We start from the raw sequence: 25,416 nt of genomic DNA on the forward strand, positions 1-25,416 counted from the left end.
ATGGAGAAGTTTCTAAAGGTCTAACAATGTTGGCAACATAAACACTATCAGTATATAAATTAAAGGGCTCTCCCTCAAACATTTGGAAAGCCATCAAGCATGCAAACAACTCGGCGGCTTGTGCTGACATCTGCCCTATGGGTACCCTCTTCTGCACCTGAGAAGAAACCACCACCGCGAAACCCTTGGAGGAGCCGTCTGTAAAGACTGAGCGAGCTCCAACTAGAGGGTTCTCCTTTAAAATCTTGGGAAAGATCACAGGGTGTTGTTTGAAAAAAGACATCAAGGGGCTGTTGGGATATTGGTTATCAAACTGTGCGCCTGTAGATGTAATAAACAGGGTCCACCCATCATGGAAGATCTGTAGATGTTCCACCTCCTCCTTACCATAAGGAAGGATAATTTTATCAGGACTCTTTCCAAAGGTTTGAATGCTAAACTTGTGTGCCTTCCACAACAATTGTAAAATGAGATCATAGTAAGGGGTCACTACCTTCTTAGGGGAGGCTGACAAATGTACCCAATAAATAGGACCAGTCTGCCAAAACACGGCAGTGGGCGAAAAGCTAGATGAAAGTACAACCAGAATAAGGGGCTGCCCATAATCTATACGCCAAAGGTGGGCTTGCTCTATACTTCTTAACAACAATTGTAGGGCTTCCCTGGCCTCTGGAGTAATCTGTCTAGGGGGAAGTTGGAGCAGGATCTCCAGGAAGAATATCATAAAGCGCTTTAAGAGCCCCTGTTTTAATAGAAAGAGAAGGGTGAAACCATTGCACCTCTCCCAAGAATCTCTGCCAATCATGAAGTGTTTTTAAATTTGAACAATCGATTTGGAGTCTTTGTGGCCGGAGGCCAGTTTGTTGAATTTGATGACCCAAATAAGTATAAGGGGGTCTCTTTTGGATCTTTTCAGGAGCCAAAATAAATCCTCGGGCCTCCAGAAGCTCCTGTAGCTCTGCAAAGGCTATGTAACATTGTCTTTCTTCGGCCGCGGCCAAAAGAATATCATCCATGTAGTGGATAATGTAAAGATCAGGAAACTTACGTCTGAGGGGATCTAAACAGGCAGCTACATAAATCTGGCATATAGTTGGACTATTAGCCATCCCTTGGGGAGCACCACCCATTGGAAGCGAAGGGCAGGCTCCCTAAAGTTAATCGCAGGAAGGCTAAATGCAAACCGAGGACTATCTTGAGAATGCAAGGGAATAGAAAAGAAGCAATCCTTCAAGTCAATGGCAATCAAATGCCAGTCTTTAGGAATGGCCACAGGCACAGGCAAGCCAGGCTGCAGAGCCCCCATAGGCTGCATGGTCGCATTCACTGCCCTCAAGTCTTGTAGTAACCTCCATTTCCCTGAAGATTTTTTTATTACAAATATAGGGGTATTCCAAGGGGACGTGGAAGGAACCAAATGACCTGCCTCCAATTGTTCTTGAACTAGCTGGTGAGCCACCCTTAGTTTCTCCGCTGGTAAGGGCCACTGTTCCACCCATACCGGATCATCTGATAGCCATGTGATGGGTATGGGGGCTGGCGGCGCAACAGTGACCCTCATCAAAAATGGCCAAAACCCTTCCTATCCCCTGGGGCCCTGGTCTCCAAAGGGAGGGATGCCACAGGGCAAACCTCTCCCTGTTCTAGTTTACCTAGTTCCCTCCCCGGGCTCCAGCCCCTCCCTTGTGTCATCTGGGGGCCCCTGCTTTTGGACTTGGGTGCCTGAGTGGTGAGGACCACTCCCATTTCTTGCATGAGGTCCCGTCCCCAGAGGTTAATAGGGAGGCCAGGCAAAACATATGGCTGGAAAAGCCCTGTGTGGCCTTCAGAGTCTTGCCACTTTAAGATTCTGAGGCTTTTTGGGGCACAGCCTGTCCTATTCCCTGGAGGGTCACTGTCCCTTCCTCTTTCGGCCAGGTGGGGGGCCAGAATTTATCTGAGAGGACAGAGAAATCTGCCCCAGAATCTAAGACGCCCCTAAAGGACTTGCCTTCTATCTTTAATGTAAGCTGGGGCGGTTCTCCATAGTGGCTACCCAAAATGCTGCCGGGCCGGTACTTCCAAAACCTTGGTTGCCCCTTTTCTCTTTAATTTTTCTAGCCTCACAAGGAGCTGTAGGGAGAAGGAGTAACTGAGCAATCCGTTCTCCTGCAGGGATGGCAACAACCCCACTGCCCACTGATGTCATTATTTTAATCTCCCCTCACTATCCTGGTCTATAACACCGGGGTGTACCTGGATGCCTCGAAGAATAGTACTGGACCGTCCCAAAAGTAGTCCGACCGTGCCTGGGGGCAATGGCCCATGCACCCCAGTAGGGAGGGCCTGGATCCCCATTTCCGGTGTTAGGATTGCCCGGGCAGAGGGAGCGAGGTCCAATCCTGCACTCCCTGAGGTGGCTCTAAGGAGGTCTGAGATATGAAGGGGTTGCTCTGGGGGAGAAAATGAGTCCTGCCACTGCCCAGAGCAGGGGTCATTGCCCCGTACACATTGGTTTTGGGGCCCTGGGGCGGGGCCCTCCTCCCGTTTCCCTGATTATTATTAGCAGAAAGGAAATTTCCCTCCCTGTCAGTTTTAGAGTAGCAGTTATTGGCCCAATGATATCCCCTTCGACAACGGGGCATAAACCAGGTCTCTTGAGACCCGTAGTACTATTTTGAGGGCACTCTCTACGGAAGTGTCCCTCCCTACCGCAGCTAAAACATGTTTTTCTCCCTCCCAGAGTAGGTCTTTCTTTCCCCACTTGGGGCCGAATAGCAGCAGCTAACACTTGGCCCTGGATGAAGTTCCCATCAATGTCCCTACAGATCCGGATATAGTCATTTAGACTTTTATTTCGATAGGGGCGAAGGGCTTCCTTACAATACTTATTTGCGTTTTCAAATGCCATCTGCTTGATGACTGGCATCGCAGGCCCAATGCCCCCAAATATTCTTTCTGCTACCTGACTGAGACGGTCTCACGAAGTCTTGAAAAGGTTCGGAAGGTCCTTGAAGGACTTTGGACAGATGATCCCCTCCTTCCTTGGAAGGCAATGCTTTCCAAGCCCCTTGGGCCGCTGCTGCCACTTGGGCATAGACTGCGATGTCATATTGCATTTGTTGCTGAATGGTGGCGTATTGACCACTCCCGGTAAGCATCTCCACATTTCTCTGGGGTTGTCCGGCCTGTGCATTCCTTTGGGCTGTCTGGCTGCATCTTTCCTGAAACTCACCTCTCCAAATCAAATAATCTCCCCCCGACAGAGCTGCTCTGCAAAGCTGCTGCCAATCGCCAGGTGTCAAATTAAGAGACGCAAAAGATTCCATTAAGGAAAGTGTAAAGGGAGCCTGTGCTCCATAATTTAAAGTTGCCTCTTTAAGTTGTTTTATATCCTTAAAATTTAAAGGGTTATGATGCCGAATGACCTGTCCAGAATTGTTCGGATCTGGAACTTCCATTACTGGGGCCACCACTGGGCAGCATTGGACCCCTCCCCTGGGTCTTCCCTCCAGGTCTGAGAAGAACTGGGTTATCTCATAGGAGGAGTCCCTTTTTTCAGAGTATGGGGAAGGGTTTCTCTCCCTGTCCTGTCTTTCCTTAATTAGAATCTTTTTAGTTCTTTTTAAGGGCCGCAATCTCAGCAAGTAACCGTTCCTTTTCAGACTGTGACGAGTCTGAGTCTGAGCTACTTCCATTTTCTAGGTCTGATAGAGAAGGATATAACCGATTCTGACCGGAGTCCTTCTTTTTGGGTCGTGCCTGGAGATCTCTACCCATTTTTTTGTTGTTACTAAGAGACTCCTCCTCATCCTCACTAACAATGGAGCCTCTAGTTTCAATCACAGTCTCTTCATCATCACTCTCTGCCCCTGAACTCAAGGAGGCTTGAGTCTCAGTCTCTTGTAACTCTAAAAAAGCCTCTTTTGTGTCCTGAACTACCTGGTAGTGACGAACCTTATCTGTCAAAAGTGCTCCCCTCACTAATCTCCATAAGGAGAATGTCGTAGGGGGCAAGGACTCAGATCCCTCTTTTCGTAAAAGTCTATGAAGATCACGGCGAACCTCCTCCCAATCTGGAATATTTAAGCTTCCCCCAGTAATGAACCATGGACTGGCTCGTTCGATGGATTTTAGAAAGCCTTCTAGGGTTTTAGACTTGACTGCAGTCCCATGTTCTTTAAGTAACTTTTTTAGTTGATACTGTAATGATTCTAGCTTCCCAGAACTATTCCCCATAGTTTCTTAACCCCGTCCACTTACCTCGCTTTCACGATCTCAGTGGGACCTTCAATTGTCACGTCTGCTGCACGGCCTGTGTCCGAGAACGTGCGGAGGGTGTCGGGTATTGAAAACACAGAGACTCGTTCAATGATATAAAGAGAACTTTAAACAGGCTCCAAAAAGGTTCAAGAAAAACTTCCTAAGAAAAGCTCCCACCAGAGAAGCTTCTGCTCTCTCCTCTCCCCTGGCTGGTTCTGCTCTGACACCAGAGGTGGATGTGTGTGGGTTTTTGAAGGTGCGGTTAGTCTTTGGACAAGGTCGAGGTCAGGGCGGTTTCTGTGGGAAGGCCTTTCCCAGGAACTTATTGTATCATTTTGAGTAAACATGTTTTTACTAAACATTGTCTTACAGCTGCCTACTCCCAGGCAGAAGGGGAAGTGGCCAGGAACTTATTGTATCGTTTTGAGTAAACATGTTTTTACTAAACATTGTCTTACAGCTGCCTACTCCCAGGCAGAAGGGGAAGTGGGTCTCTGCTCAAGGTCTGGTGTTCCCACAGTCCTCAGTGGTCTTGATATAATGACCACCGGATTCATCCATGAGCTACAGCGTTCCTTACTTTTCCATGCAGGGAAAGAAGCCACCTTCCCTTCATCCTGCCTGTCTACTTCAGGTTAATTACAGAGCAGAGGATGCCAAATACAGAAACCTTTGAAGGCAAGTAGACCTCCCCCTCCTCTCCTCATCCCCTCCTCCCCTCCCCAGGCCCTAAATGGTGATCTGATGTAATGTGGTCCTGTCAAAAGACAAGTAGGGGTCTGATGTGAGCAAACAGTCACCTTGGCCCATAGCTAGGTCACCCTGATTGCTGAAGTTGAATGTGGACAGGGAGGAATGAGGAAAGTTAGGGGACATCAGAGTAGAGGTAGAAGGGAGAAAATATCTGAAAGGCCTCCTTTAGTTTTGATTTAGTTATGACAGATTTGAGCTTTGATTTTCAGGCAGTTAACCGTCGGGTGGAGCTTAAGGTTTCTAACAAGGAGGAAACCACAACAACAACTCAGCAGCAGAGCTATGGCAATAATAATGTGGCTACAACATGGGAAGAGAAGAGGAGAAAGAATACAAGTGGTTGTTTCCACTAAATCAGGAGCACCTGGAGCAGTCGGGCATATCCTACATCCAACATAACTCACGGGGCATTCTCAGGAAATGCCCACATGTTTGTGTCTAGGACCTGGGTTAGTACCCTCACCATTGTAACATGTTAGAATTCAGAGAGGTAAGCATGTTTCCTTACTATGAACAGCTACAGGTCTGACACTGATTTTGAAGGAAGCTGAATTTGAAGTGTCCTGGAAACACATGATAGGAGACAGAGGTAGAGTCTACTAGTCAGAGTTAGCAATGCCCTCCTGAGGATCATCAGTTTAGGTGAAGCAGATAGAGTTTAGAACACCAAGGCCAAAGGTCAAGAACTCTCCTGCTCCCGGGGGAGTTGAGATAACAGGGCTTCTCCTCTAACCCTGCTAGGCACGGTTGGCTTCTGATCACAGGCTTAACGGGAATGCTGGGGTCTTCCAGGGTTCGGGGCCCCAATAAAATGTGACCTCAGCTGTAAGAGGGCACAGCCTAAGTGCAGTTGTATGGCCGGAGCCCAAGGTGGCACTGAGCAATGCCAGGACCCTGGAATGCAAGCACTGTGACTTAGGATCAGATCTCCCAGCTGTCTCACTTGTCCTCTGGATGCCCCCAGCTCTCAGGGGATTCTGATGAAGGCAGATCCTTTCATGTGCTTCTGAGGGTCCTTACAGCTTCAGCTCCAGCTCTGATTACCAGTTGACCATCATTATGACTCCTCCTCACCAGTGTTCAACCCCACAGAGACTATCACTTGCCTCTTCCAGGCCTTTCTCCATATTGTGTCCAACCGCTAGACTCCTCCGGCACCTGGTTCAGTGATCACGGTCTCAGAGAAGGGCCTCCCATCTGACCTGCACCGTGACCATCCCCAGCATCTTCCCACGTGTGCTCACGGTGCTGAATACGAGCACCACGGGACTGAAAGGTCCATGGAAACAGATTCCTTGCCATCTTGCTATGTGCTCTGAACACTCTTTTCTTATGACATTTTTTTTACTTAAATTAGAAACAAGCTTGCTTCACATGTCAATCCCAGCTTCCTTCCCCTTCCCTCCTCCCCTACTCCGCACCAACACCCCCCAACCCTCCACCTAATCCCAACTCTGCTCCCCAGTGAGGCTGAGGCCCTCCCTGGGGGATCTCCAAAGTCTGTTATATCATCCAGGGCAGGGCCTAGGCCCTCCCCCATGTGTCTAGGCTGAGAGAGCATCCCTCCATGTGGAAATGGGCTCCCAAATTTGTATGCCAGGGATAAATACTGATCTAGTACCCGCTCTGAACACTCTTAGTGAGCATTCATGAATAACACAACACACAGCTGAGCAAACAGCTCTGAAGTAAGGAAGGTCGTCCTCTTTGATTTTACTGCCCATGCGCTAGAGGGCCCTTCTCAACCTCTGTGTGAGACCCACCAGCCTTAGGGTCTAAGCACGGCACAGACAAGAGGCCCACCAACTGCAACTCCCTCTCAACAAAAGGAGCCTGCCTTGGTACATGACAAAAGACCACCAAGGGCATGTATGCGTACATCTCTGGCTCCCTAGGCAGCCACCAATGCCATCATTGCTGTCCTGGCTTTCAGCACTATCCAATTCCATTACTTTCTGAACTCCCTACCTCCAAACACCATCAGCCCATGAATCTGAAGATTAGCTTTCCAACGGGAACTTTGGGGTGCACAGTCACATACCACAGTGTCTCCCAGAGATCCACTCTAGCTTTTTAACAGGTGTTGCACACAACGTGAGGCCTGGGCCTGTTGTCTGCAAAGAATCCTCTACTTCTCAGCACTGTATAATAAATACAGTTTACTGAGTACTTGTTAGGTGACAGTTACTGTTCCAGGTCCCTAAGATTCAGTCAAAACTGAGAAACAACTGAGCTGAAGAAGGGAGAAGGCGGAAAATCTGGGCAAGAACAGTAAAATAGTCTCTACTTGTGAGAAGTATGGGTTAAGCATCCCTAATCCCAAAGTCTAAGCTCTGAAATGTTCTAGAACTCTAAATTTTTCAGTGCCACCATGATACAAAAGTAGAAAACAAAGTACAGGATGCTTCATTTCAAAATTATTTTAAACGCTGCAAAAAGCACGCTATGTACATGGGATATATATGGAAAGAATGAATTTCATGTTTAAATCTGGGTTACCTTGTCATGATATCTCATTCTGTGCATATGCAAATATTTCAAAATCTGAAATTCAAACTATTTCTGTTCCCTAGCACTTTGGATAAGAGACATTCCGCCTGCATTGTGAAGTACAGTGTGTCAGATGGTAGGGTGGCATTTGTTAGGAGCACTCCTGCTGGGGAACACCAGCCTTTACTGTGAATGACAGGGGCATTCTGGGAGGTCTCTGCTGGCAAAGCGTTATCAGCATCTTTGAGGGAAGAACCTGCATGGTTTGGTCAAGGAGACAGAGACAGTGGGCTACAGTCAAGAGCTAAGGGAAGCACCTGAGGACGTGAGTTTGGAGAAGATATCTGTGTTTTATGTTATAGTTGCAATGTATTTTAACTAAAAAATAGTAATATAAATTTAGAACACCAAGAAAAACTGAGAAATAGTCAACTTCTGTGGCCTGCCCAGATATGATGGCTGGAGTCATTTGAGTGAAGTTCCGTTCTACATCAGGGGATCCAAAAATATGGGCCCAGGAATGCTGGCAGCAAGTGACCCCTAGCATGGCCTAGAAACTGAGCTTCCTGTCTCTGCTTCAGACCTTCTAAATCAGGAAGCCTGAGATCAGTGCCTTACAGGCCTCTGCTCCAGGACTGGAGTTCTGGTGCGTTCCGAAGTTTGAGAGGCATTGTTATCGATTCCCACCTACAGGCAGGTGGCACATTGGAGGGATGTGCTGGGAGAGGGGAAAAATCCCAGTATGCACAGGGCAATAGAACAATAATAGGTGGGAACACTTGCACCACCCACGGAAGCAGGTCAGTGAGGCAATAGAGCAGACAAGAGGGATGAGAGACACGGTGGAGACTGTACCAGGCCCATGAAGGAGCTGGAGTCTGTCTCGCTCACCTTGACAGCTGGCAGTGAGCATTAAGGCACAGAGTCTACCTACCCAGGGACTGGTGCTTGTACAAGCCCTAACAAGACTACACAAGGTAAAACAGAACCGCAGGGTAGAGATGACTGGAGAACAGTGTCTTCCATGACAGCGTTCGGATGCAGAGAAAGTTCAAGTGCATCCTGAGAACCAGGAACTCTTTGCTGTGAGGTGGACAAGCCACAAAGCTGGTGTTGGTCCCGAGTGTTCTTTTTCCTTCATCAGTACTGGCTGTCATCCTTGTGTGCCCCCTGGGGGTGGCGTTCTTTCTCTGTCCTAAGGAAGTAACCCTTATAATGTCACTGCACATTGCTGAAGCTGGAACAGTGAATGGGGCGTGCCAGGGATCACTTCCTGCTGCCCAGTGGCTCCCTTGCCTGGAATGTCATCAAAACCAAGAAGTAAGCAGCACAGGTCGGAGGCTGTCTGTGGTCTCTGGGGAATGACATGATTTGGACACTGGCTTCATTAGATATTTCTTCCAGTTTTCAGTCAGGAATACCTCTCATAGCATAGTAATTGTCTCATAGCTTTGATAAGCTTCCAGCTTCCAATAATTTTAGCATCCAAAAAGCAAAAGCCACAAAAGAGGGGGACTCTGGTAGCAGTGGCTGCCAAAATCAAATGAAAGGAAAAGGCATAAAATTCAGGCTAATAAGCCCTAGGATCATACTGTGCAGGAGAAACACATCCATTCATTCACTGTGGAACTGTGTGATGATGACCTTTGAAAGATTAAGACATCAGTATCCCCTCCATCTCCCCTGTGCTAAGGTGAAGCCACGGGAGGCCAGAAAAACTGTGTAGAGGAAACCAGCTTTCACCAAAACAGCCTTAACATGAAAGTTACAGAAACATGTATTTCAAATATCTGCAAATTGTCCTAAAGGCAAGAGAAACATTTGTTCAAGAAAATCTACTAAATCTCAGTTTAAAACAACAAAAATAAAAACAGTGGGGATCTGTGGCATTTGAGCCACAATCCCACAACCAGCTCACTGCAATGGAAATGCTACTGCAGGTCCTTATGGCCAAGAGAAGGCTTTTTTGTCAATCAAGATCCCAGTGTAAGGTCAAACTGATTCTGCCCCAGAAAAAATAGTAGGTTTTAATAACAATGAGGATCTAGGTTCTCCCTGAAAGAACTAACTTTACATATACGGTTTGAGACGGTCAGACCGAATGACACTGTTAACAGTGGAGGTCTTGGTAGGGAGGGGGTCATGAGGCACTGAGGGTGTCACATCACTAAAAGACTAGAGTGTGTGGCAAGCCAACAGGACCTAAGAGGCGTCTATGAGTAGCCCACAAGGACAGCAGAATGTACATTTTTCTCAAGTGCACAAGTTTCTTAGAACTTACTGGGTCCTATTCAAGACCCTACAAACTTAAAGTTTAAATCTATATGTAATATTTCTCTGACCACAACAAAATGAAATGAGAAGTCAACAACAGAAGGAAAAGTGAGAGATTTACATGTGTGTGTGTAACAGGTGCTGGTGGCTGTCAGGAACACCAAGCGTGTTCCCTGGAACAAAGAACTGATTGTTCAGGACAGACAGAAGGTGGGACCTCAGAAAAAGTAAAAGCAATAGTTTTATCACTTTGGGATGGGGGAGGTTAAGGCTAGGAGTCAGGTAAACAGACTCTTTGGATGCTTTATAAGGCCCCTGGGTCATTCCCTATTGGTCCTGTTTATATAAATACCCAAGTGCCTTCCCACTGTGTCCTTGAATGGTTCTCTGGGAGGAGAAAGTCAAAATGTCGTCAAGAGCAGGCTTAACTTCCCATCTACCTACCTACTTTCTATGTTCCTCTCACTCTGCCTCATGTAGAAATACATTATTAAATCACCAATGGGTCAAAAAACCACAAGGAAAATTATAAAAAAAAGGAAAAAGACAAAACAAATGCTTTGTGGGATGCAGCTGAGGTTAATAACCTCTTTTTCTCTAATTGTTAATACATTTATATTTATTTAATCCCAAATATGTAAGTATAGCCTGTTCAGTCTGTATGATGTTACTTGTATGTAAATGTTTCAGGGCTGACTGTTGGGAGTTGGATAACCAATTGGTGTACTATTCCCCAGGGAAAACTATTTCAACCTGTATTCATAGTTGCCTGTAGTTCTTTGTCCACAGCTGAGGCCTCATGAACTTTCCTATTTCAACATTAGCATGTCTGTTTATGTCATCCTAACCCAAATAGGAAATTTTCATTTAAACTATATTTATGTATGTGTATATACACGTACATGAAAGGCATGTTTATTATAGGTTGTTTAAATACTTAATATTACAATATGACTTTAATATATCCTTACTATTATTTTACCCTTCTCCTTCTATATTTATTTACCTCCCCCTGCTACATTAAAGCCCCTTTTCCCATACATTCATATTTTAAGGTTATGAGCTAGGAACCTTAGATGAGAGAGAACATGTGATGTTTGTCTTTCTAAGTGTGGGTTACCTCCTCACTCAGTATAATCTTTTGTAGTTCCATCCATTTACCTACAGAGTTCATGATTTCATTTTGCATTACAGCTGAATAGTATTTCATCATGAATGGTTGTTTGCATTTCTTAGCTTTTCTGAATAGAGAAACAGTGAGCATGGCTGAGCAACTCTCTGTGGAGTAGATGTCAAGTCCTTTGGGCATATGACAAGAAGTGGTGTAGCTGGGTCATGTTGTAGATTTACTTTCAGCTTTTTGAGGATTCTCCATTGATTTCCAGAGTAACTGGACAGTTTGTAATCTTATCAACAGTGATAAGGGCTCCAATCTCTCCACATTCTCTCCAGCATTTCTGTCGGTGGTTGTGTTGATCTTTGCCATTCTGGTTGGGGTAAAAGGAACTCTCAATGTTTTGATTTGTATCTCCTTGATCTCCTATGTAAATGGGAATAGTCTGACTTCTTTTCCTATTTACATGCCTTTTATTTCCTTCTTTTGCCTGACTGTTCCAGCTAGTACTTCTAGCACAATGTTGGCAGAGTGGACACAGTCTTGTTCCTGCTCTCAGTGAGTTTGCCTCATTTTTTTCCCCTACGTTTAGGATGAGTTGGCTGCGGGATTTTCATATACAGTTTTTATTATATTGAGATATGCTCCTTCTAGCCCTACATTCTCTGGGACATTTACCATAAAGGCATGTTGGATTTTGTCAAAGACTTTTTCCACATCTATTGAGTGATCTTGTGACTTTTGTCTTAAGTCCATGTATGTTGTCTATTACATTTATTGACTTTTATGTGTTGAAACATCCCTGCTCTCCAGGATAAAGCCAACTTACTCATGATGGATAAGCGTTTAGAAATATGTCTGTACTCTGTAAGTATTTTATTGAGCATTTTTTATCCTATGTTCATTGGGGACATTGGCCTGTAGTTTTCCTTTTTCTTATATCTTTTCCTGGATTGGTATTAGAATGATATTTGTTTCATAGATGGAGCTTGGGAGTGCTCCTTTGTATCTGTCTTTTTAATAGCTTAAAGAACTAGCTATAGATATTCTTTGAAAGTCTGGTAGGATTCATCTGTGAATCTATCAGGCCCTGGACAGTTTTTTAGCTGGAAGGCTCTTTATTGCTTTCCATCGCCTCATTTTTTTAATGGGTCAGTTTAGGTTGTTGAGTTCTTAGTTTAATTTTGATGGTTTGGCTGAATCTAGAAATTTGTTCTTTTCTTTTAGGTTTTCCAGCTTAATGGAATAGAGGTTTTTTTTAAGTATTTCTTTATAATATTATGTTCTTTTGTGTGTGTTGTAATGTTTCCCTGTTCATTTCTGTTCCATCTATTTAAGCCCTCTTTCTTTTGGTTAACTGGGCCAAGGGTCCTTTTACTGTGTGACTCTTATCCTCGCAATCAACTCCTAGATATGTTTGATTCTTTGTGTGTTTTCTTTGTTTCAATTTCACTAATTTCTGCTCTTATTTTCATTTCCTCTTGCCATCAACAGAAGTTAGTTTGTTCTTGTTTATCCAATGTTTTAAGTTGCATCATTAAATCACTTATTTTGGGCTCTTTCTGATATTTTTTTCTTAATGTAGTCACTTAGAGCTATAAATTTCCTTTGTAAGACTGTTTATAATGTGTCCCAGAGATTTGGTTGTGTTGTTTCCATTTTCACTTAGTTCCAGGAATTTTTTTTTAATTTCTACTTTGACCCATTCTTCATTCACCAGTGAATCATTTAATCTCCATGTGACTAGGCATTTACTAGAGGTTCATTTTCTGCCAATTCTGCATTTTTTGCATTATAGTTAGATAAGGTAAACAGAGTTGTTTCAATCCTAGTGAATGGGTAAGATTTGTTTCATGCCCCATGATGTGCTGTTTTAGAGATGCTACTGAGCAGAATGTATATTCTTTGGGGTTTTTTTGTTGTTGTTTGACTGTTTGCTTTTTCTTGTTTTTGTTTTTGTTTTTTGAGACAAGGTTTCTCTGTATTGTTTTGGAGCCTATCTTGGAATTCACTCTGTAGACCAGGCTGGCCTCAAACTCACAGATCTGCCTGCTTCTGCCTCCCAAGTGCTGGGATTAATGGCATGTGCCACCAACTCCTGGCTATTCTTTGTTATTTGAATGGATATAGTGTAGATATATGTTAAGTCCATTTAATGAATGATATCATTTAATTCTGATATTTCTCTCCTTTTATTTTTCCAGATGACCTGTCTATTGGACAAAGTAGAGTAATGAAATCAACTACTACTAATGGTTGGCATTAATCCATGTATTTAATTCCAGCAGTATATTATTTATGAAATTTGATTTGCCAGAGTTTGGTGCATATATGTTTAAAACAGTAATGTCTTCTTAGTTAACTCTTCTTTTAATTAGAATGAAGTATCCATCTTTACCTCTTTTAATGAGTATTAATGTGAAGTCTATTTTGCCAGATATTAAGATAATGACTTCTACACGCTTCCTGGTATCTATCCTTTTACTCTAAGGCAGTGCCTATCTTTAAAGCTAAGCTGAATTTTATTTAATTAACAATTTTCATTTATTTTACACATTGACCACAGTTTCCCCTTCTTCCTCTCCTCCCCTTATTTCCCCTGGGCTTCCCCATCCACTCCTCCTTTCTCCATTCAGAAAGGGGCAGTCCTCCCAAGGGCTTGAACAAAGCATGGCACATCAAGTTGAGGCAGGACCAAGCTCCTCCCCCTGCATCGAGGCTGGGCCAGGTAATCCAGCATGGGAAATAGGTTCCCAAAAGCCAGTTAAGTGCCAGGGAACAGATCCTTCTCTCACTGTTAGAAGCCTTACTAAGAAACCAAGATACATGATTGTCAAATACATGCAGAGGGCCTAGGTCAGTCCCATGCAGGTTCCCTATCTGTTGGTCCAGAGTTAATGAGCTTCCATGACCTCAGGTCAGCTCTATGGGCTACCCTGTCATGATCTTGGCTCCCTTGGCTCATACAATACCTCCTCCTCCCTTTCTTTAGAAGGACTCTGGTAAGCTATATTTTTTATAGATAGCAAATAGATGGACTTTCCCACCTCCCCTTGATCCATTCAGCCAGTCTATATCTTTTGATTAAAGAATTGAGGGTGTTAATATGTTTATTGCAGTCATTGTATTGTTGATTTTTGTTGTTGTTTCTTCTCAGTATTACTTCATGGTTTAATAATTAAAGTGTTGTATGTTTTTCTACTGCCTCTTGACTATGCTCAGCTCGTTCATCGATTTTTTTCCTAAATACTGTCTTCTCTTTATCTGTAAAACAAAGATATAGACTGGATATAAATGAGGGGTTGATGGACTGTTTATACTATGGAATTTTTTTCATCTTCCTTCAACTATGGCAGATAGTTTTTCTGTGTATGTAAGTTGTTCATCATGGTCTTTTGTGACTTGAAATGCATTGATTTATACTCTCTGGCCTTCAAAGTTTCTTTTGAGCTATCAGCTATTACTCTGATGGGTTTTCCTTTATATTATATGATGTGTTTTTTTCTCTTTCTGCTTTCAATACTCTTTCTTTATTCTGAATGCTTGATATTTTAATTTTGTAATTAAATTGGGAAATTTCTTTTCTGGTCTTATCATTTGGCATCTTGTTTTTTCTTGTTTTGATATGTATATATCTATAGCTTAATCCTTCCTTAATGCTGTTTAAGATCTGCTCTACACCACAGACCTGGGATTCTTCTCCTGCTACTATTCGTATAATTCAAAGATTTGGTCTTTTCATAGTGTCTCACATTTCCTGTATGTTCCTCTGTGTGTGTGTGTGTGTGTGTGTGTGTGTGTGTGTGTGTGTGTGTGTGTGTTTATTTCACTAGATCCTCTACTTCATCTCCAAGTCTTGATAGTCTATCTTCTGTTTGATTCATTCCACTCGTGAGAATTTTTATAGTTCAGTTATTGGGATTTCCAGTTCTATCTTCATTTCATCTTTGTCAATGTTTCTTTTATTTATTGAATTCTTTTTTCAAATCATGAGTAGTCTTCATTATTTCCATCAGTCTTATTTATGATTCCTTGATCATCACTCAGGCATTTATTCTCTTTAAGTTCTTCTTTCCTCAATGATCCATTTTATGTTCTCTTTAAATTCTTTAAGTTCTTTGATGAAGTTTATTATTTATTGCTCTTTTGAATTCTGTGTCCCAAGATTAATCTAGATAATTCTTTTTTGTTTTGTTTTTCGAGACAGGGTTTCTCTGTATTGTTTTGGAGCCTGTCCTGGAACTTGCTTGGTAGACCAGGCTGGCCCCAAACTCACAGAGATCTGCCTACCTCTGCCTCCCAAGTGCTGGGATTGAAGGTGTGCTCCACCAATGCCCGGCTAATCTAGGTAATTCTTATTGCAGACAGTTCTATAGGATCGGTGAATCTTTGGGGAGGAGAGATACTTCCTTGATCTTTCATAGTGATTGTATTTTTGTGATGAGTTCTGGGATGTGGGCTTCTTTTGTTAGTTTTGTATCTGATATGGACAACTAGTTTAGGGCAAAAGAGAGAAAGTACAGATCCAGTTGCATCTAAAAGTTGGGTATGGCTTAGGTAGAATGAAGTCACATGGACAGAGAGTACATCCTGGGAGTGTATCTGAGGATTGAGGTGGGTTCAAGGAGGAGATGATCAGGCAGACTCTGTTGGGTAGACCTTGGAGAAGGATGTACAAGATCTGGCAGGGTGGAGAGTTTGGATGTGGTGTGGGAAGGGCCTGAAGGTAAAGAGCAGGCAGTTCTAGTCCTGGTGAAAGCCTAAATGTTAGTAGAGGCACAAACAAGGTTAGCCAGACTAGCCAGGTACTGGATACAGGACCTGGGTTAGATCTGGGAAGGAGTGTGAGTAAACAGGCAGACTCATATGGCTAGACTCTGAAGCTGGATGCCAACATTGTTTTAAATTAACTATATTTGACCAAGTGCGATTTATTCTCAGAATGAAAGGTTCCTTTTATATCTAAAAATCAACTCATGCTATACTCTATATTAAAAGAATAAAGATACAAACCATGATTATGTTAATAGATGAAAAGAAAGGTTTGAAAAATCCAAGACCTTTCATGATTAAAGAGGGGAAGAGGCTAGATTAATGCACTAGGAATAGAAGAGAACTTTCACAACCTGATAGAGTTCATCTGTAAAAAGCCTCCATCCTACATCAGTTAATGATGCCCAGAAATGAAATGTGTTTTTCTTAAATTCAGGAAACAAGGCAGAGATACATACTAGAACACATCAATTCAGCATTGCACTGAACTGTTTAAAATGAGAGAATGAAAGATGAGGGAGGGAGGGAGGGAGGGAGGGAGGGAGGGAGGGAGGGAGGGAGGGAGGGAGGGAGGGAGGACCCAAGAGCATTTGCCTCGTGGCTAGGACTTCATGGATAATACAGTATAAGCAGCTGAGACAAGGAGCTTTAGGAGCTCTCAAGTCTGAGTTCTGAGGCTTGAAAGTATTTATCTTAAGTGGCTTAACTTCACTGAGCCTCTGGGGAAACTAATGTCTATTTCATAGAGTTGTCACTGTAGGTCCTAAAGTGTTTTAGTGCAACACATGGCAAATGATGGGCCTTGGAAACCATTTAACTCTGTTCTTGCCATTATTGTTATTAGTTACATAGACAAGATGTCTTTGGACATCCAAGTCTATGTGTAGGCTACAGTCACTCATTACTTAGAGTACATATGCCTACACATATTTTTTCTTATTTTTATTTTGTTTGGGCTTTACTTTTCAAGCTATTATAAATGCTATTTTCATATTTTCCATTTTTATTATTTCTTTTATTTTTGAGATTATAATACAGTTACTTTATTCCTCCCTTCCCTTTCCTCTTTCCAAATCCTCCCATATGCCCTCCTTGTTCTCTTTCAAATTGATGGCCAGTTTTTCATTATTTGTTGGAGCGTGTGTGTGTGTGTGTGTGTGTGTGTGTGTGTGTGTGTGTATACAGATATATTCCTAGATATAACCTGTTTTGGTCTGCTATTTATATGTGTGTCTTCAGGGATGACCATATTTTATGTTCTCTTGAGAGACTCTCCCTTAGATTTACTGATCAGAGTTCAACGTCATTCTAAAACCGCTCAAGTGTCTGTCTACTCCTTTTAAAAAGCATGTCTAAGCCTAGTCCTTGGTGTTGTTAGAACATCAATCCAAACACACTAGGGACTGACTTCTGTCAGTTGTGCATCCTGTTGACATGGGTATTCAGGTTTGGGTAGCTGTCAGCAGGGTACAACATGGGCGTGCTCTTGAGTATCCAAGTGAGTTACTTCCTGCTTCCCCACGGGGACAGAGAGGCTTGGAGATTGGAGTAGAACTCCTGTGGGAATTGCAGCCTCCTCCTCAGTTTGGAGATGCCAGGAGATGCTTTTTATGTGCCAGGATAGGTAGTCTAGAGTTTATAACTGAGGAATTTCTTAAGATGCAGCTCTGACGCCAAAGGGATTTGCTCTTTGAGAAACCTCACTAGGAGTGCCTTTGGAGTCGACCACAGAGAATGACTCTATCGATTTGTGTCCCTCTTGGAGGAAGCAATCCCACAAGTACAAACAAGCTGCACTTGGTGAAACACAGACAGCAGCTTCAAGTGATGGTGATGAAGCCGTCATCAACTGGAGGTCAGGCACTGTGCACTTGGTTGAACTGACCACACCTCTTCCTGCCTGCTGAGAACTGGGTGAGCCTGACTGACCTACTGCAGGACAGCAGGGGCTTAGTAAGAAACCAGATGCTAGTACCACGTGAACATGTGCATGGGGGGGGTGGAGGTCATTTGCAGCCAATTTCCTAGAGCCTGGGCTCCTCTGCAGCACCTCAGCAAAGGAAGGGGCAGAATTCCACCTCTAACTGCTGTGAAGGTTTCCAGGAAGAATATATCAGACCTGACTGGGAGAATAATTCCTTCCCATCTGTTTTGTCTGGGCGCTTGAGGCCGGGAGAGAGAGGATCTCTAAGAGGGAAGGCTGCCATGCATCTCCCCCGCATGGACGCAAAGGCACTTAAGGGAGGTGATGAATGATGGGCACTTTCTTGCTAACAGATGGCCCCTGGTGAGGCCACTTTGTGTGCTTTTACCTAATGGCATTTTCAGTGTGGGTCAGGGGCAGATGCTGAGGAAGCATGCACATGCTTGCATACACAGAAGACACAATCCTTTGAGTCCTCAAGTTATCTTACTTTCAGATTTGACTGAGTTAGGCTTAAGCCAGCTGACATCTTTACAGCTGGCAAGTGGAGGCCAAGGCTTCAAAGTCCTGGGGCCCTTTGTTCATATGAGAACCTTCTGCAAGCAGCATCTTCATCCCCAAATCACACAGCATAAAAGCCACCAAATTCTGGCCAATCCATTTCCCAGTTGACCATACTTGGCACAGAGGAAGGGAAGCATCTTCTCTACGGTTCCCATGTAGTGGGCACCAAGAGCCAAGCTTCGGATGAAGCTTCTCCCTTAGAGCCCTCCTCCCTCTTCTTATACCCACTGTCCCATGCACTTCTGCTCCTCGGTGCCCCAAGAGTGAAGAGAGCATTTGGAGCATTGAGATCAGCTATAAATACACTCTTAATAAACCTCCCCTGGAGTGGGACCTTTCTCTTAGGATGAATTCTTCTTGCCACAACATAAATTTCCTGGAAAAGATACACTCGGGTCACACAGTGTAGCCTATTATGAGAACCAGAGTAATAAAAGAGCCAGATAATTTATGTGTCTCTCTGGGTTCCCTATGCTTATCTCAAAGTAAAGGAGCCAAGACGTGGAGACAAATAGAGACGTGAACGTGCAACTGGAAATGCTGTGGGCAGTTTGCCTGGTGCCTTCTTTGCAAGGCATTTTTAAGATTAATGTTGACATTGCTAATGATAAGTAACTACAGTTTCTCTAGGAAGAGGCCAGCCACCTCTCCCTATCCTTACTAAAGGTAAAGGAATAAACTACAATGGAATTATATTACATCCTATTGAGACAGAATCACAGTGTGAAAGACGTGGGACCCTGTGGCATCTTAGCACTGGTGACTGATTCTGATATTGGCCTTTATGTTTGACTGATACACCTGTGCCCGCAGCAGCTCCCATGGCTGGCCATATAACATGGCCCCAGGAACACAAGTTTGGGTGGCTAACCAACTCACCAAACCAAAGGGCATTACTCTGGCAGATATGAGCATTTGCTTATATTCCCTTCCTCACACCAGATCCTGAGGGACACTGCATGCAGACACAGAGATTTAAGGAAAATGAAGGCACCTGCTGAGCCCCACCTCAGCCTTCCTGGTGCCACCTGGCTGGCAGTGCCCTGACACAAAGCTTCATTCTAGGATGACCTTTTTCCATCTTCGCTGTTTTTACAAATCTTCCAAGACCTGATATCTCCTTCAGGACCGTGACTCTTCAGCCTCTTTTATGACAAAGCAGAGGGCTTGAAATAGGAGGACTTGGGCTCCTTGTTGGGTGGGTGTAGGGACAAGAAGCTGGGCCCATGCTGGTCACCTCAATTTCCCCATTTAGTCCAATATTGGTTTTAGATTTGTCATACATAAACTTATATTCTGAGAGCAACTGTGTCATTTGCAGGAAAATGGGTAAAACTCTGGATTACCATATTGTATATTGTATTAGTCAGGGTTTTCTATAGTAACAGAACTTATAGAATGACTATATAATACACACACACACACATATGGAGGGGATTTATTAAAATGACTTACAGGCTATGATTCAGGGAGTGTCTAACAATGGCTGTCTCCTGTTGGAGATGCCAAGAATCCAGCAGTTGTTCAATCCACAAGACTGGTTGTCTCTACAGTCCCAATTTGGCACTAGAGCCCCAGAGGACTCCTAAAGAACTGCTGGCCTTCAGTGTATGTTGGTATATTAGTCAGGGTTCTCTAGAGGAATAGAACTGATAGAATGAATATGTATAAAGGGGATTTATTTATTAGTGTGGCTTACAGGTTGTGGTCTGATAGGCTAACAATGGCTACCTACAGATAGAAATAATTTGGTAGTCTACAAGACAAGCTATCTCAACTAGTCTCAGTCTATATTGGAATCCCAAAGAAATAGGTTCTAATTCCAGCAAAGGAATACCTCAACAGCAGGATGGGGTGAACTTGCCAGTAAGAGTTGGGACAAGCAGGCAAATAACAAGGTCTCCTTCTTCCATGTCCTTATATGTAAGCTGCCATCGGAAAGTGTGTCCCAGGTTTCAGGTAGGTCTTCCGACTTCCAATGATCTAATCAAGAAAATCCTTTGCAGTGTACCCAGCTGATTGGGATTTAGTTGATCTCAGATGTAATTGACAGAAATATCAATCATCACAAATCTGCCTCTTTGTCACCTTGACACACATTCACATCTCGTTTTGCCATGCTTAATTTCTGAATGAAAACAATAGCCAGGTTATTAATTTGCCCAACATAGTATAACTATCCCACATACAACTTCAAATGTGACTATCCCATGTACACACACCCGTTAGAGCACAATGCCTTATATATTTTAGAATAAGTGGCAATGTCCCTTGATGGGTATTCTCTTAGATTCTCATAACTGTAATATGAAAACCACTGATTACCTCATATATGTATATATATATATATATTAGGATAAAGAAATAAAGCAAAGAAGATGATATCTGCTTATTGTGTTCATATGTTTGCACAAACATGCTCTTAACAAAGTAGGTCAGAAGCATCAGCTCAATCCTAACTCTTATTTCTGTGACTGATCAGGAGGCCTCAGCTGCACTCCTCATGGTGTCTGCTTTAGTTCTTGCCTCCAGACTCCTGCCCCAGGTCCTCTCTGTGATGGAGTGTGACGTGTGACCTGAGAGTCATAGCTGAACTCCACCCTTTCCTCCCCAGGTTGCTTTTGGTCATGGCGCTTTATCGCAGCAATAGATACCCTAATGGGGACACAAGTTAATTGAGATAAGCCAGATCAGGAAGAGAAGAATCACGCTTTCTCTCATATGTAGGACCTAGACTTTATATACATATACCCCCCACAGCTGCTGTGCTCAGGGGCTCATGGAGTCCCAAGAAAACACATGCAAAGGATGTGACTGAAGTTGCCTCTGACAGTGATTCTGTAGCTGCAATGCAAAGTGCCCCCTATGGCCAAACCTGAACATCCCGTGTCTCCTGAAGTCTCAGTGACCTGCACTTCCCACTTAGCTTTAACCTGAGGCGTGTATGGGGAAGGGAGGGGAGGGGACGGGAGGAGAGGGGAGGGAGGGCAGGAGGAAATGCCAAACAAACCCACTAGCTGGAAAGGACTCAGTGGGGCTTAAGTATTTTATATGTGGATGAGGACAAGTGGGTCGTGGTGAAATCCATGGTCCTTTGTGACCTCACCACAGATGGAAATAAAAGAATGACAGGCTTTGCTAATGAAGTCTCCTCATTGCTCACTGGGCAGAACTAAGGGCTCTATTAATGTTCAGTCTTCCATCTTCTGAATGCACTCCTGTTCACTCTCAGTTTTTGCAAATGACTTTTTTTGAAACCCTAGCTCTGGAAAATAGTGTGCACACACTCACACGCATTCACACACTCACACATTCACACACTCACACACACATTCACACACACACATTCAAACACACACACATGCATTCACACACATTCACACATACACTCACATGCACTCACCCACATTCACACATACACTCACACTCACATACACACATTCACACTCACACACTTGCACACAGATACTGCACTTCCATGTGAACTTGCTTCAAGATACAATCATCTTCTAGTATTTTTACTAAATCCTTCTGTCCCTTGGCCACTCCTGGAAGACATCTGAAGGACATTTACAGCCCTCGCAGACTGAATGAGCATGCTAGGTGGCCCTTGCCCATACAGAGAGCAGGGGCAGTCTAGTTGTTGGTGACTGCTCCTTTGACACCCACTTAAAGTTACATGACACCCTGGTGCCTCACTCCTCAACAACACAAACTAGCTCTTCCTCTCCAGCAGCATAAAAGCCATGGCCCCACCCCGCATGCCTCCCAGCCTCCCCCTTCTCTTTGCCCCTGCACACGCAAAGGCTACAGAGGTCATCGCTGGCTATTTTCTCACCTCCCTCCATCTCTCAACCATCGCCATTTCTGCCTCCTCCTTCCTTCCATGGGGTGATGAAATCCAAAGCTCCTTTGTAGCACTTTTCTGTGTTAGTGCTATGGACCATTACAACCTCCAGAAAGCTTGCCTATCCAAGGACATCCCCACACACCCTCCTCTGTCTGCCTCCAACTACTTTGCTTCATTCATGCAGCCTCATCCTTGACTGAGCCTTTGGACACTGGAGTTCCTCTGGTTTTCTCCTCCATCGCATACTCTTTCTGTGATGTCACCTGCCTCGTGGCTGCCATCGCATATGTGCCCTAACCCACTTCTCCATCTCTAGCCTCAGCCTCCCTTTGGGTACCATATCCCAGGGGCACTAGCATCCTGACAGTCACATCACTGGGTTGTCAGATGCAGCATCCTCAAAGTGCTGCTCATTTGTGTTGCGCCACGCTTCTTCCCAAATGACTACCATCTCTGTGACCAAACACGAGTAGCTCAGTCTGTCACGTCTGCTGCGCGGCCTGTGTCCGAGAACGTGCGGAGGGTGTCGGGTATTGAAAACACAGAGACTCGTTCAATGATATAAAGAGAACTTTAAACAGGCTCCAAAAAGGTTCAAGAAAACCTCCTAAGAAAAGCTCCCACCAGAGAAGCTTCTGCTCTCTCCTCTACCCTCGCTGGTTCTGCTCTGACACCAGAGGTGGATGTGTGTGGGTTTTTGAAGGTGCGGTTAGTCTTTGGACAAGGTCGAGGTCAGGGCAGTTTCCGTGGGAAGGCCTTTCCCAGGAACTTATTGTATCATTTTTAGTAAACATGTTTTTACTAAACATTGTCTTACAGCTGCCTACTCCCAGGCAGAAGGGGAAGTGGCAAGGAACTTATTGTATCGTTTTTAGTAAACATGTTTTTACTAAACATTGTCTTACAGCTGCCTACTCCCAGGCAGAAGGGGAAGTGGGTCTCTGCTCAAGGTCTGGTGTTCCCACAATTCACCCCTTTTTATTTTCAAATGAGGCACTCCTGGCTTAGGTCAAGTAGGGTCACCCTCCCTTTCCCGTCTTTGGGGGACCTTGAACCCCTGTTTTAGGTGGGAGGGGTCTTCCCCACAGGTTGCCCGTCATCGGAGATACCCCAACCTTAAATCATCTGTAACCAACCTTCATGGCTATCGGGATTGCCATGGGCTAAGCTAAGCAATACTTGGTTACGGATCTCTTGCCTCTGGAACAAGGCACGTTTGAGCTCGGCATAAAGCCAGAATGCTACTGCCACTGCCACCATTTCCAGGACCCCCATTGACATAGCGCCTCTCCATCACCATACCCATCACCAGATCTGGGCCATAACATTCTACCAGCCTTCATCTGTTACAAGGGTAACCCGCATGTGATTTACATTTACAATTTGATAAAGTTTCCAATCGTTTCAAGATCTGCTCAGGAAAGCATTTAGAAAGTGCACTTGCACAGATACATTGGGCACAATCATTGATGTTACACATGTAGCATTATGAAAAAATATGAACAATAGTTGTCGCATTAGGACAAGTTGCATTTCTCCAGAAAAATACACTGGCCTAGTCGTGATTCCAGAAATAGGAACCATCAAGTCTGATATTTCAAGTGACCATGTCCTGTTCAAATACTGAAAAGAGGCTTTTGCCACTCATCATAGTCCATACCAATGTCCAAATGCTTTAAATGGGTCCTTTTTTCTCTGTTAGCTTCATGATGAAAACTCATGGGTCCGGAAGGTTGATGCAGCAGATCTGTTGAGAAACTGGAAATCTCGAACCGACTGTTTTCTTTCTTTCTTGGGCTGTAGATTCGATGACATCAAGGATCAGGAACACTGATTTAGGAGATCTCACTCAAACTGGCTTAGGTAGGCTCCCATGGTCTCAGGTCCAGTTTTTCTCTGCTCCATGCATCTCACTAAATGGTCTGACAGTTGCCGAAGCTTTATTCTTTTCCTGCAAGAAAACACAAACATGCCCTCGACCCCAAATTAGGGTCTTCTCCACTGTCTAGTGTATGGATGTCTCCATTTGACCTGAGCAATGGTTGCTCAAGTTCCATCATGCCAGAATCTGTCTGAAGCTCACTGGCATTCACATTATAACATTTTTAAATGAGGAGTGTATTATTTGATGAGTCATGTGGGGACTGGGGACATTATTCCCCCTTTTTTATTTTCTAAAAAATTTTTTTCTTTTTTGAACTGTTGAAGCTGGACCATAACAATAGAAGGATTTGTCTACCCTCCTTGGTTAACTATCTAGGTAAATTGGGATTACTACTTAGATTATTTGTAGATGCCCATTAAAAAGGACATATCCTTTGGATATTTCCCAAAAACTTCTGAAAATCACTCAAAGATTGTAAACTATACTGTGTCCAAATAAGTTTTTAAAATTATTTGAAGTCTGGGAGCAGTCTTTCCCAATCTAACCTGTAGAGCTCTCACTAGCTGACAAGGCCTCATTTGCATCTTAAATTTTTCTGTTAAAACATTAACAGACTGGCTGGATGTTCCTTTTGGCTATATTTAAAGCAATCTAGGTAGCTTCTTAACTATTTTTGAAGGGATTTAAGTATCCTTTTAATCATATAAGCAGTTCACACTCACGCATTCACAATCACATTTCATACATACCGGTGTGGCCACACCATACATTCAGAACATACATGCATCTTTCAGTCATCCTTTTTCCCTAGGTCATGATTAGTCTGTTGCAATGAAGCTTCCTTAATTGAAATCTATGTAAAAGAACAACTCCAGCCAATCCTTGAACTAAAAAGGTTAAAAAGTCCTATATGTTTTTATCATTCCTCCATTTGAGCTACAGTCATGGGGTACAGCCGTACCTACTCCTTGTAACTCTGTAGATGCAAGGTAGAGAGGCCAGGCTTTTGGCCAAAAGTTTTTAGAGATGACTCACAAAATAGAACTTAAATGTAAACAAAATTTTCCATTCCATATACCTTTGTCTTTTTCTTTTTCTTTACTTAATACCAGTACCTCTTTTACTGTTACCAAAAAAAAATTTTTTTTCAATGATATAAAGAGAACTTTAAACAGGCTCCAAAAAGGTTCAAGAAAACCTCCTAAGAAAAGCTCCCACCAGAGAAGCTTCTGCTCTCTCCTCTACCCTCGCTGGTTCTGCTCTGACACCAGAGGTGGATGTGTGTGGGTTTTTGAAGGTGCGGTTAGTCTTTGGACAAGGTCGAGGTCAGGGCAGTTTCCGTGGGAAGGCCTTTCCCAGGAACTTATTGTATCATTTTTAGTAAACATGTTTTTACTAAACATTGTCTTACAGCTGCCTACTCCCAGGCAGAAGGGGAAGTGGGTCTCTGCTCAAGGTCTGGTGTTCCCACATCAGTCCACTCCATTCCCTGGAAGCTGTAACTGCCTCCACACCCCCCGGTCCATCTGCACCAGCTGTCAGTGGAC

The sequence above is a fragment of the Mesocricetus auratus genome, unplaced genomic scaffold, assembly GCF_017639785.1.
Source record: "Mesocricetus auratus isolate SY011 unplaced genomic scaffold, BCM_Maur_2.0 Super-Scaffold_100676, whole genome shotgun sequence".
Taxonomy (NCBI): Eukaryota; Metazoa; Chordata; class Mammalia; order Rodentia; family Cricetidae; genus Mesocricetus; species Mesocricetus auratus.